The 12,766-nt window shown below is 39.5% G+C and overlaps 1 protein-coding gene across 1 annotated transcript in view; it reads right to left on the bottom strand.

The window, feature by feature from the left end:
- Window positions 1-12,766, bottom strand: part of STK11 (serine/threonine kinase 11) — a 170,775-nt gene that overhangs the window by 21,779 nt on the left and 136,230 nt on the right. The window lies entirely within an intron of this gene.

Here is a 12,766-nt window from a genome sequence, read left to right as displayed (position 1 = left end):
CCAGAGGAAGTAAGAGGTTAAACTCTGCCACACTGTGAATATGAAGCAGGGCCAGGACAAAACAAGTCAGGTCTCCTCATTTTCAGTTAAGGATTCTTGACTATACCCCTCTCCTCCCAATTCCCACTGCTCAGGCGATGAAGGGGCAGGTAGCAGCTGCTAGATCTGAGAACCCTAGCAACTGGGAGCTTCAATTCTGATGGGGAAGCCCTCAGGGAGCAATATGGATGGATGAGGAGGTTAAAAAATTGTCTATTTATTTACTCATTTTGCTTGGATGGACTTGTGAATTCACTGAATCAGGCAGCTCCTAGGGAGAAAATGCAGATTGGCAACCATGGCAATATATACTCTGAAAGAGTTGCCAAGGCACAAAGGTATTAAATCACTTGTCCAGGATCCTGTCACCATCATGTATCAGAGGCTAGAAGTGACATTAAGATTGTTCCTCTATCCATTAGACCATGCTTCCTGGCCAGGGAATCCCAGGTTGTATTCATAAAGGCAGGCAGCAAAGTGCCAGAGTAGTTAGAACATTGAGCACTGATTCAGGAGGAACTGAGTTCAAATCCAATCTCAGACCAAAGACCCTGGGCAAGTCACTTAATCCTTGTTGCCAAAAAAAAAAAAAAAAAAGTTAGGAAGCAAACAAGAAGCCAGCTTAGGAGTGAGAAAAATCAAAACCAAAAGTGTGTCTGTTGCAACCTCGAAAAGGGAAGAAACACTAGTTGTCCCTTAATCCTGCTTGCCTTAGTTCCCTCATTTATAAAATGAGCTGGAGAAGGAAATAATAGACAACTTGAGTATCTATGTGAAGAAAACCTCCAACAGGGTCATGAAGAATCAGATATGGCTGAATAACAACAATTCTAAGAGGCAGAAAGCTCAAGAATAGCTAACAATTTTGCTAAATAATAGCCAACAAACAGCATTTATGTAGTAAGTTAAGGTGGCAGAGAGCTTTAAAAATATCTCATTTTACCCCCACCGACCACTTCTTATAGATGGGGAAACTGAAGCAGACAGGGTTGAGTGAAAGTGCTCAAGGTCATACAACTAGTAATTGTTTGAGGCCAGATTTGGAGTTAGGCAATACCTAGAGTGGACAAAGCTGGTGCAGGAGCTCTTGTTACATTTAATTTAGGGCCCAACATTTTAGGAAGGACACGGATGAAACTCTAGTTCATCAGCAGGAAACAGAATACAAGGAGAGAAAGAGACTTGAAGCTGTCACATAGGAGAATCACAGATGTAAGAGCTGGGGAAGTCTGGAATAGAAGACCTAACACTTAGGGGACACTGAGCACTTTCTTCAAATATCTGAAGGATGTCATAGGGAGGGAAGACTATTTTTAAGGAGCCCCAGACTCTCAACAGGCCTCAAAGAGCAATCAGTCTAAGTCACATAGTGGCAAAAAACCCATGACAATGGGTAGAAGATAAGAGGCATTCAGGCCACAAGACAGAAGCTTGGAATGGAGCTACGATGGAGTGGAATTCAACAATTCTGCCACTGGGAGCTGCAAGCATCTCTTTGGTTTTTAATCACCCTATCTTCAGGACGTAGTGCAGTATTAAGAGACATAGTTGAAGCTTAACATGATCTTACTGGATCTACAAATAACTCATGTGAGCAAAGTACTACAAGTATGACTATCCCCCTTTAGCAAAAGAAAACACGAGGAAACAAATTCAGAGGCAAAGTGGCCTGTTTGTGCTCTTACAATAAGTAGCAATGTTAGTATCTGAACTCAGTTAATTCCAATCCAAGTCTAGCTATGTCACACAGAAAGAAGAAACTAATAGTGAAAAAAAGATGATTGGGAATATTGGGAGGAAACTATGATACCATCATAAGATTCATTACAGAAAAGAGGGAAAACAGGCTTAGTCTGACACTTGTATCTTAGGATTCCACTTTTTGTACACTTTTGACCCACTCTCCCATTCTTCACAATTTTACCTGGACCCTCTGGTTAAAATTTTTATAGGGGAAAGTAGGCAAGGAGGGATAGAATTCTCAAAAACAAAATCTAAATGAGGGAAAAACAAATTATTTCATTCAAGAAGAAAAGGGAGACATGTCTAATGAAACAAAATATCTTAACAGTATTGTAGAAAAGATGGAGAATTCAGGGTTCAACAATTGTACAAGTAGGTGGCACAGGAACCAGTTGAAAGATCAGAACTAAAGAGTTATCATAAACTCTTTAATGTCTACTTGGAAAGAACTCCAGAAGGGTACTCCAGTCAGGGAGATGTGCTGAGCCTACTGGTGGTTTACATTTTAATCAATGACTTGCATTAAAGCTTAGACAGAATGCCTATTAAATTTGCAGATGAAACAAAATGGTTAAGATAGCCAACCACAGTGAATAGTAATGTCCAGATTCAAAAGTCTCAAAAGTTCTTGAAAGATTTGGAATTATATTGAGAGTAATCAAAATATCCATAGATATACAATATAGTACTTTCTTTCTTGTTTAAAATAGTATTGTTCCTTTTACAGCAACATACTTATAGCAGCACTTTTTCTAATAGCAAAGAACCATAAGGAAAATAGATGACCACTGAAAGGATAATAGCCAACAAATTCATGTAATACATGATTATAATATTATTTTTTTAATTAAAAAATTTTTTAAAATCTTTTATTTTTTGCTGAGGTAATTGGGCTTAAGTGACTTGCCCAGGGTTACAGAGCTAGTTAAGTGCCAAGTGTCTGAGGCCAGATTTGAACTCAGGTCCCTCCTGACTTCAGGGTTAGTGCTCTATCCACTACACCAATTAGCTGCTCCTTAGAGTATTGTTTTGCTTTAAGTAAAGATGAATATGGAGAATACCAGTAAGCATGGGTAAACGTATATGAAATTATACAAAATGAAGCAAAACTGGGAAAACAATATACACAATGCCAACAATGTATATAGAAAAAGCAACTCCCTTAACCCTGCACTGGAACATAACAGTCTATTAAAAAGGACAAGTTTGAACCTGATGAACAGAAAATGTACATTCTCTCCTTGCAGAAGTGGGAGAACATTGTGCATACTGAATCTTGGTTGATACATTCATTCATTTTAATAAGTCATTTTCCCATTCTCATTTTTAGTCTTTGTCATAAGCAATAGTGCTTCCACTGGGGGAGAATTAAGAGATGAAGGTAAAAATGAAGACAACAATGAGAAATAAGATGAAAAATAATCATAACACTAAAATGCTGGGCTATAACAGGTGTTGCAATCCTTACAAAGTGTTAACTCATTAGAGTTGATAGAGACAATAATTATCTAACTTAGCATGGTTCAGTATGATTGATCTAATCTTACAAGGAGATGTTACAGGCCAGAAGAAACAAGGTACTAAGTGAAAACTGATAGAAACAATGCTTGTGTTCACACCTTTAGAGAGCTCATATAAGCAAGAGGCTCTTAGGGCCAGAGAGCACTCTGGGAGGAAACCCATAATCCCACTCTCGAAGAAGGAGCATAAATACAGCTTCAGTGAGCCAGTCAAGTCAGTTCAGCTGAAAACATTGAGAGGGGAGCGTTAGTTGAGTTCAGGAGAAGCCCTCTCTTGGAGGCGCAACCAGATTCATTCACTTCACTGTGGTGGCTGGGCTCCTGCACTTCCCCCACTGAGACCAAGGCTGGTCTGAAAGGCTCTCCAGAAAGCTGCCCAGCCCCAGGCAAGGAGACAAGACTCAGAAGGAACACTCTGGGAGATTGAGAACCAAAAGCCCTCTCTCGGAGGCAAGAGAGATTCATTCCATCTTCTGCCTTTGTGCTGGTTGGAGGCTGAAGGACAAACCTTTGGATTTGGAGACTTCAGAGGGAACTCTTAGAACCAAGAAGAGAGAGAGGCCTCTAAGAAAACTAACCGGGCTATATTAGAGACAATAAAAGACAGAACTTTTAGTACCTGGCTGCATTTGGGTGATTATTATTTTTAACTGAAACTAAAACTGCCTCCAGAAAACCTCTCCAAGAAACCTTCTCCCCCAGAGAACCATTATATTTTAAAAGGAAAAAAACACCACAAATGGGAATAAATTGAAAGTCTTATCCTTTGGTTAAAAAAAATGAGCTTCTTAACCAAGCTTATAATGGAAAAGGCATGATGACACAGCAGTATTCTAAGAACTAGGGGTTTTAGTAGACTGCAAGTTCAATGATCCAACAGTATGATATGAGGACCAAGAAAACTAATGTAATTTTAGGGTACATTAAGAAACACACACAGAAGACTAGAGAAAGCATTCTGCTTCTCTGTCAGATGCCATATGGAATAAATACATCATAGTTTTTTGGGGGGTCACATTTTAGGGAAGTCACTGATAACTTGAGGAACACCTCTTATCCAAAGGACGGCACCCAAAAAGGTTTAGGGAGATTGTGCCCTTATGAATACTGGTTGAAAGAACAGCAATGTAAAAGCTACCAGCCTGCATTTCTTACCGGCCTGCATTTTAGGAGATGGAATATGGAAGGAGGACTGTACTTGTTTTGTTTTGACTTGAGATAAAAGAAGTAGGTATGGTAAACAAAAGTTGACTTCCTCTTAGAACTATCCCAAAGTGAAATGGGGCACCTCTGGAAGCAGTAGGTTTCTTCTTCCTGGAGGTCTTCAAACCTGAAGGAACATTTGCTGGGTATATCATGGGGATTATCTATTAGAGCTGGAAGAGATCTTCAAAAACGCTGGGATCCAAATCCCTCATTTTATAAATGAATAAACTTGGTTTCAGAGGTGAGAAGGGATTTGCCCAACGTCACAAAATAGTGGCGCCAGGATTAAAAAATCACAGAACTGTGACCCTGAGGAATGAAAAATGTTAACTATGTTTTAGTCATTTTCAGTCATGCCTCTTTGTGATTCCATTGGTTTTTGGTTTTTTGGGCAAAGATAGTTTGGGTTTACTATTTCCTTCTCCAGCTCATTTTACTTAATGCGGAAACTGAAGCAAATAGGGTTAAGTGACTTCTCCAGGGACTATATAGCCTCGTATGATTATCTGAGGTCACATTTGAACTTGAGTCTTACTGACTTCAGATCCAGAGTTCTATTCACTGTGTCACTTGCCTCCATATTAGTGTGGCAATGAAATACCGTGATCCACATACATCTGCTAGAATTTTCTCTCTACCAAAAGCAGAGAAACTAATAACTACCTGATGAGCCATCAGGGGTATTCAACACTAGATCTCATTTTCCTTAATATAAAGAATAATTGGTTGTGGGGGTAGAAATGATGGGAACCTTGCGAAGGATGTGAAGGATTCTAGAGTTTATGATAAAGAGGAGGAAATTTGGACTTAGTCTGAAATGTGCTCTAGATATTTTTTTGGGAAAAAAATCAATGAGTTTCTAGAGGAAAGAAAAGGTAGGATCTTATATGGTAAACTATTTCGGAGGAAGTCAGATCAAGAAGGAGAAATCTGAAGAGATCAATATGAATGCAAAGGGATTCTCACCACTTAGATTAAAAAAAAAGTAGGAAGCAAATTGAATAGAAGATGAACAGAAGAGTAAAAGTAGTGTCAGGATTCTAAAGCTTAAAATGGGCTGAGCAAGACCAGGAAAGGTCAACACAACAAAACTTTCATAAAGCTGTACTGGGAGAAAAGGAGGCTCAAAGAAAAGACGGACCTTTGCTTGGGATAGATGGGACAATGGTAACTGACAATAGAGGGAAAGCGGCTTGATTCTTGCTTTAGTTTCTTTTCACCAGAAGTGACAGACAAAAATGATGGACTCCTAGAGATGTGCTTGAGCAGTGGGGACCCCATTTCATCATGACCTGCCTTTAAAGTAGAGGGAGCAAGATGCTAGGCCATTGGCTATTTCCTACCTTTGTAGCCAGGGCAGAAGGCACTGAATCCTCTCCCTGGTCTGGAGTCTCCCACTGAAAGGGGAGGTGCACCAGTCTATAAGGAGTTAGGACTCCATCCTGAGACCAAATTCATATAAACAATGAAAATAAATCTAAACTTCTCTTGGATTAAAAAAACCTGTCACACCCTCATCCCAGTGATTCTAGAACTCCCTAACCCCTTCCTCCATCAAACAAATCTTATTCCCCCCCAACTTGCTACCCTTCACAGACCACTCTACACCCACCCATCTGTTCTAAAGTGTTCTCTGGAACACAGGCTTCAGAAGCAATTGCCTTGCTGCCTTCACCTTCCACTTTTCCCCTTCCTCTTCTTTCATCTTCTAAATCTCCCTGATGACACGGCTCCCTCACGGCTGCACTTTCACTTACTTTCCCAATTCTGGTAGAGCTGCTTGTGCCCCATTTTGATCCCCAAACCACCTTCACTCAGTAAACACCTCTGAGGGGCACTCCCCCCCCCCCCCCAACCACGTACCTTTCAGTCCTCCTCTGGTGCTTGACACTCACTCTGGGTTTTCTGGACACCACTGACCCCTCGTTCTCGCCCTGTATGACCTTCTTTGCTGGATCTCCACTCAGGTCACGCCCACTATCTGGGGCAGTCCCACAGGACTCTATCCTGGAATCTCTTCCTTTGGTACTATTAGCTCCTAAGGATTTCTCTGGGATGATGATTCTCTCTGCTGAGCTCCAGACTTACATCTCCAACTGCCTAATGGATATTGTGAACCAGACCTTCCAGAATCATCTTAAACTTAACATTTCCCAAACCAAGCTCATTTTTTCCTTTTCGTCCCCTTCCCTTCTGTCCAGGCCAACACAAACATCCAAGTTTCCTGGGCTCCCAACCTAGACGTCATCAGATCCAGGGATAACTTGCACACCATCTCCCTGCCTTTCTATCCAGTCTAGTGCCAAGGCCCATCACCTCTGCAATATGTGTGCTTTTCTCTCCCAATGCTGTGACCTCTTTGGGGCAGACCCTCCACCTCACAACTGGTCTCTCTCCCACTTGGAGCCCATCCCTCATTCCACCACTGAAGTTATTTTCAATGGTTCCGTATCATCTCTTGAATGCAAAATCCTATTTGACACTCAAAGCCCTTCTTCACAAGCCATTAGCATAACTTCTCCCCTGACCCCAATCTTCCAGCACCTTTATACCATACCACGTGCTTTTTCTTTGGTTCAGTGCCATTAGTCACTTTGTTTTTCTACAGCTCTGGCCACTCCCTAGGCTGTCCCTCATGCTGGGAATGTTTCTATCACTGCCTACAGTCTTCCCAGGCTGCCTTCAAGTCCCAATTAAAATTCTACCTTCTTCAGGAAGCCTTTCCCAGTCTAATTCTAGTACCTTCCCCTTTATTAAGAATTCCCCTAACCTGTATGTGCACGAATGTTTGTGGCAGCCCTTTTTGTAGTGGCTAAAAACTGGAAACTGAATGGATGTCCATCAGTTGGAGAATGGTTGAATAAATTGTGGTATATGAATATTATGGAATATTACTGTTCTGTAAGAAATGACCAACAGGATGATTTCAGAAAGGCCTGGAGAGACTTACAAGAACTGATGCTGAGTGAAATGAGCAGGACCAGGAGATCATTATATACTTCAACAACAATACTAGATGATGACCAGTTCTGATGGATCAGGCCATCCTCAGCAACGAGATCAACCAAATCATTTCTAATGGAGCAGTAATGAACTGAACTAGCTATGCCCAGAAAAAGAACTCTGGGAGATGACTAAAAACCATTACATTGAATTCCCAATCCCTATATTTATGCACACCTGCATTTTTGATTTCCTTCACAAGCTAATTGTACAATATTTCAGAGTCTGATTCTTTTTGTACAGCAAAATAACGTTTTGGTCATGTATACTTATTGTGTATCTAATTTATATTTTAATATATTTAACACCTACTGGTCATCCTGCCATCTAGGGGAGGGGGTGGGGGGGGGTAAGAGGTGAAAAATTGGAACAAGAGGTTTGGCAATTGTTAATGCTGTAAAATTACCCATGCATATATCCTGTAAATAAAAGGCTATTAAATAAAAAGAATTCCCCTAATTTCCCTTATATATAGCTTTGTTTTTTAAGCATTTGCTAGTCTCTTTGATTATACTATCCTTCACTAATGCATTGATGATGAAGTTGTGAAACGACCCATCCTGGAGAGCAATCTGGAACTCTACCCAAAGAACTATAAAAGTGCATATTCTTTGATCCAGCAGTCCATTACTGAGTCTGTATCCAAAGGAAATCACAAAGGAGGGGAAAGCACCCACATGTGCAAAAATATTTGTAGCAGCTCTTTCTGTGGTAGCAAAGAATTGGAAAAAGAGTGGATGCTCATCAATTGGGGAATGGCTGAACAAGTTGTGGTACATGAAGGAAATGGGCTATTATTGTTCTACAAAAAAATGGACAAACAGATTTTAGAAAGGCCTGGAAAGATTTACATGAACTGAAGCTGAGTGAAACAAGCAGAACCAGGAATATACATTGTATACAGTAACATCAAGAATGTGCGATGATCAATTATGAAAAACTTGGTTCCTCTTAGTAGTTCACTGATTCAAAGCAATCCCAATAGACTTTGGACAGAAAATGCCATGTGCATCCAGAAAAAGAACCATGGAGATTGAATATAAATCAACACATGCTATGTTCACTTTTTTTTTTCTATTTCTCTTCCCCTATGTTTTCCTTTTGCTCTGATTTTTCTCTCTCAACATGATTCATAAAACAATGTACATTAAAAATAAACTAGACAAAAAATTATACTGTCCTTGAGGGCAGGGGATATTTTTAAGTCTTTCATTGTATCCCCAGCATTTAGCACAGCCTGGCATACAGCAGGCACTAATAAAAGCTTACTGGCTAACTCAGTGAAATTCTGATAGCTGTTATTTATCAACATCCAGACCATTCCTCTCCTTCCATCAATGAGTTCCTCCTCCCTTACTCTGGCCCCCATCTGGGAAGGGCATAAATAGTTATACAGGGCCTACTGTGCATCAGGCATTGTGCTAAGTGCTTCTTACAAATACCATTTCTTTTGATCCTCACTGTAAAGTAAGTGTCATTATCAGTCCTGTTTTACAGTTGAGGAACTAGAGAAATGACCTGTTTAAGATCACACAGCTAGTGAGTGTCTAAGGTTAATTTTGAACTCAGATCTTCCTGATTAAACACAGGGCTTCATATACTAGTTACCTGTCATATCTTGTGCTAGGGGACTTCAACATACAACATACTGACACGCCTTCGAATTCTTTAATCTCACAGCCCCTCAATTTATTCATTTCACATGACTTATTTCTCCACCCCAACTCAGCCATACACAATGACAGTCCTATTTCTGATTTGCCATGACTTATAAATGGACTACTTCCATATTCACTTCTCAAATTACTGTATCCAGATCACAATCTATTTCTACTTCTTCTGCTTTACAATACCAAATACTCTTTATTCTCACCATGATCCCCCATCCTTCTGCCCCTGAGTTCACCTCAACACTAGCTTCACTTTCCCTCTTTCCCATACTGACCCCTTGTAAACCTACCGGACCCTTTCTCTTGGCCATCCTGCTCTGCCAAGCCCCAATTCTGGATCATTTCCACTATCTGCTTCTTTTACTACCACACACATGCTATTGAAAACTAGAGAAAAACCACACAATTTTTTTGACTAGGTCCATAATAAATTTATATTGCATATTCTCAATTGGGTCCTTGCTGTCAAGGTAATCCTTTTACAATTTCCTAATTAACTTACTATCTCACTCTCTACAACGGCTTTTCTAAGCCTTTTCATCCATCCTCAAACCTCCCATGGCTCTTCCTTCCTAGGCAAGAACCCCAACTCATTTTCCTGGGGAAAAAATTTGGGTCATTCTATTAGAAAGCTCAGATAGCTTTTGACACAATCTTCTCCTTTATCCCTATGTCACACAGAGAGGTGACTTTTCTATGAATACAACTGATCCTATTCCACCCTGTCTTCTCCAACAGAATGCCCCCTCTGTCATCCTCACCTATAGCTAACTTCATCTCTATTGGCTGTTTCCCTATTGCCTACAAACCTGCCTGTGTTTTTTTAGTCATTTTTCAGTCATGACCCCACCTGGGGTTTTCTTGGCAAAGATACTAGAATGGTTTTCCATTTCCTTCTCCGGTTCACTTGTCAGATGAGGAAACTGAGGCACACAGGGTTAAATGACTTGTTCAGGATCACAGCTAGTTAAGAGTCTGAGGTCACATTTGAACTTGGGACTCCAGGCTCAGTATTCTATCCACTATTTTGGGCATGTATCACTCTTATTTTATACTACTTCCTTTTATACACACTCTTTTCATCAGGCTGGATAGGGTCTTTCTTCAGAATGCCTTTTCTCAATCTCTTTTAGAATCCCAGATCTTCCTTACTGAAATGTTGGGTGACACTTCCTGCATCAAGGTTCTCCTTAAGCCTCCAGTTAAAATTTTTAAAATTTGCACTTACTTATGGACATGTAAATTCCTCAAGAGAATGGAAGCTCCTTGAGAGTTCCTCCCTTTTTATATTTTCCTTGTAGAGCCTTTTAAAAAAACTTTATAGAGCCTAACATAGTACATTCATATAGTAGGTATTTGCTTGCTGAATAGAGTAGCACTAATGGTTAGCTGCTCCTTCTTTTCACTGATTCTAAATCTACCTCCCTGAAACTTATCCGTTTGTTTCTTGTTCTGCCTTCTAGGTGCTATCAAAATAAGTCTATTCCCTTTTTATCTTAACAGCTCTTCAAATATCTGAAGACAGCCATCCCCGCATCTTCCCTCTTCTCCACGTTAAATATTCCTAGCTCCTTCAAATGAACCTTAGAAAATCGAGTACTCATACAATCCTAGATGACTTCCTCAGGGCTTGTTCTGCCTGTTCCCAGAGTAAAGGAAGCACAACAAGGGGCAGAAGGCATAGGGAGGCAGAGATTAAGAGCTGTCTAAAAATAGGAATGGTTGCCTTAGGATCAGAAAAATCAAGAATGGGGACAGGAGAGGCTTCTAATCTACTCCGCCTCAGTTCTCAGATGTTAAGTTAGCTATTAAGTATGTAAGATGAGTTTTATATTCAAATCTAACTAACTGTGGCATTCTATATACCTTGCTAGCTCTCACTTTCCACACCTTAAAAGGAATGACATTACTAGAATGGTTGGTTCATGCAGAGATTGGATAGTGTCAGATAGTGTCAGTCTGGAGTTGAGCATCTCTTGGGTTTCCCTTCCAACTCTTCAGTTGTTATTTCTATGCCAAATCTCTCCATACAATCCTTAATATTTAGGGAAAAGAGGTATAAACCTTCTGCAAATGATATCTACTGGGCAGTAGGACACATTAGATGTTGCTAAGAAGTGACCATACATTCTTAATTGTATTTCTCTTAGGCTTATATAATTATTTTATATTTCCTAAATATTTTCTAAGAATTCTGGGTGGAAGCAGGAGGAAGCCAGTAGAGGATTAAAAACCTATCACAGACATAACACGTAGAAAGCTGAAGACTTCTGTGAGTAAATAAAAAAGGTATCACCACTTGTGTTTTCTCCCTGATCAGTTAATATTTCAGGTTTCTCATGGTACAAATTTCACAAAGCTCCTTTACATGTATTTCATTTAATTCTCAACAGGCAGGAATTATTGATTTACTCCATTTTGCATGAGTCAAATTAGATAAAATTGGCTACTAGGACTTATGACAGAATCTAGGCCAACTCTCTCAAGTTTACAGTTAAATAAAGGCCATTGAGAGTGACTTGACCAAAGTCATATGGGAGATTTACAGCACAGATTTGAATTTAGGTCCTAGAGTTTCAAATTCAGTGCTCTTTCCATTACTAGACTATTACCTTTAAATTTAAGCTTTCTTAATGGTTTTATTTTTATATCACATTCATTCCTGGATTTTCTCTCTACCCCCATTTATGTAGAGAGCTTTTCCCTTAAACAGATAAAGACTTAAAACTGACACATCACGATGCTCCACATCCCCCTCACTATGTTTCTAGGTAAAGGTAGGTGTATTTCCTTTTCTTTTCGGGGCCTAAAAGAGAACATTAAATACAGTGTTCAGCTTTTAGCAATTTTTTTTCATTTACGTTATTGTTGGAGTCATTGTGTATATTATTTTCTTTGTTCTATCTTCTCTCCTTTTTAAAGATGTCATCCCATGTTTCTCCTCATATTTGTCATTTTTGTTGGACTATGAGCTCTTTGAGAGCAAACACTGTTTTAATACCCTTTGTAGTTCTAAGACTTCAATACAACCTCTGGCACATAGCAGGTGATTAATGAACTCTCGGTGATTGATTTCTTACAGTGCAATACTATTCTACTATTATTAAAATACCAGAATTTGCTCAGCTATTCCACAAAAGAGCACTTTCTATTTTCAGTGTTTTGTAGCATCATGTTTTATTATAAGACTTCTTTGACCTCTTGGGATATATTTCCAGCAATGGTATCTCTGGGTCAAAGGGTTAGAACTTAAGTCAGTGGATAAAAGATTTCAAATTCTAAAAACCATATGGCATTTTAGAATGGCTTCCAGAATTTGGGAGAAAGGTATAACTGGTAAAGGATGATATTTCTCATGATTTAAAATTATTGGACCAATTCCTAACTCCACCAAACGTGTACTAGTGTCTGTTTTCCTACAACCCTCCAACATGGACTATTTCTGTTTTTTGTCATCTTTGCCAATTTGCTAGGTGTGAAGTAAAACCTCAAGAGTTGCTTTAATTATGTGCTGTCTAATTAAAACTGAGGTTTCCTGACTTCCAGTTAGGACAACTTCCTTAGCACAATGCCTCCTTTTATGAA

The sequence above is a fragment of the Sarcophilus harrisii genome, chromosome 1 (assembly GCF_902635505.1).
Source record: "Sarcophilus harrisii chromosome 1, mSarHar1.11, whole genome shotgun sequence".
In the NCBI taxonomy this organism is placed as follows: domain Eukaryota; kingdom Metazoa; phylum Chordata; class Mammalia; order Dasyuromorphia; family Dasyuridae; genus Sarcophilus; species Sarcophilus harrisii.
Note: the sequence above shows the minus strand (reverse complement) of the source record. Positions and strands in the feature narration are given on the sequence as shown.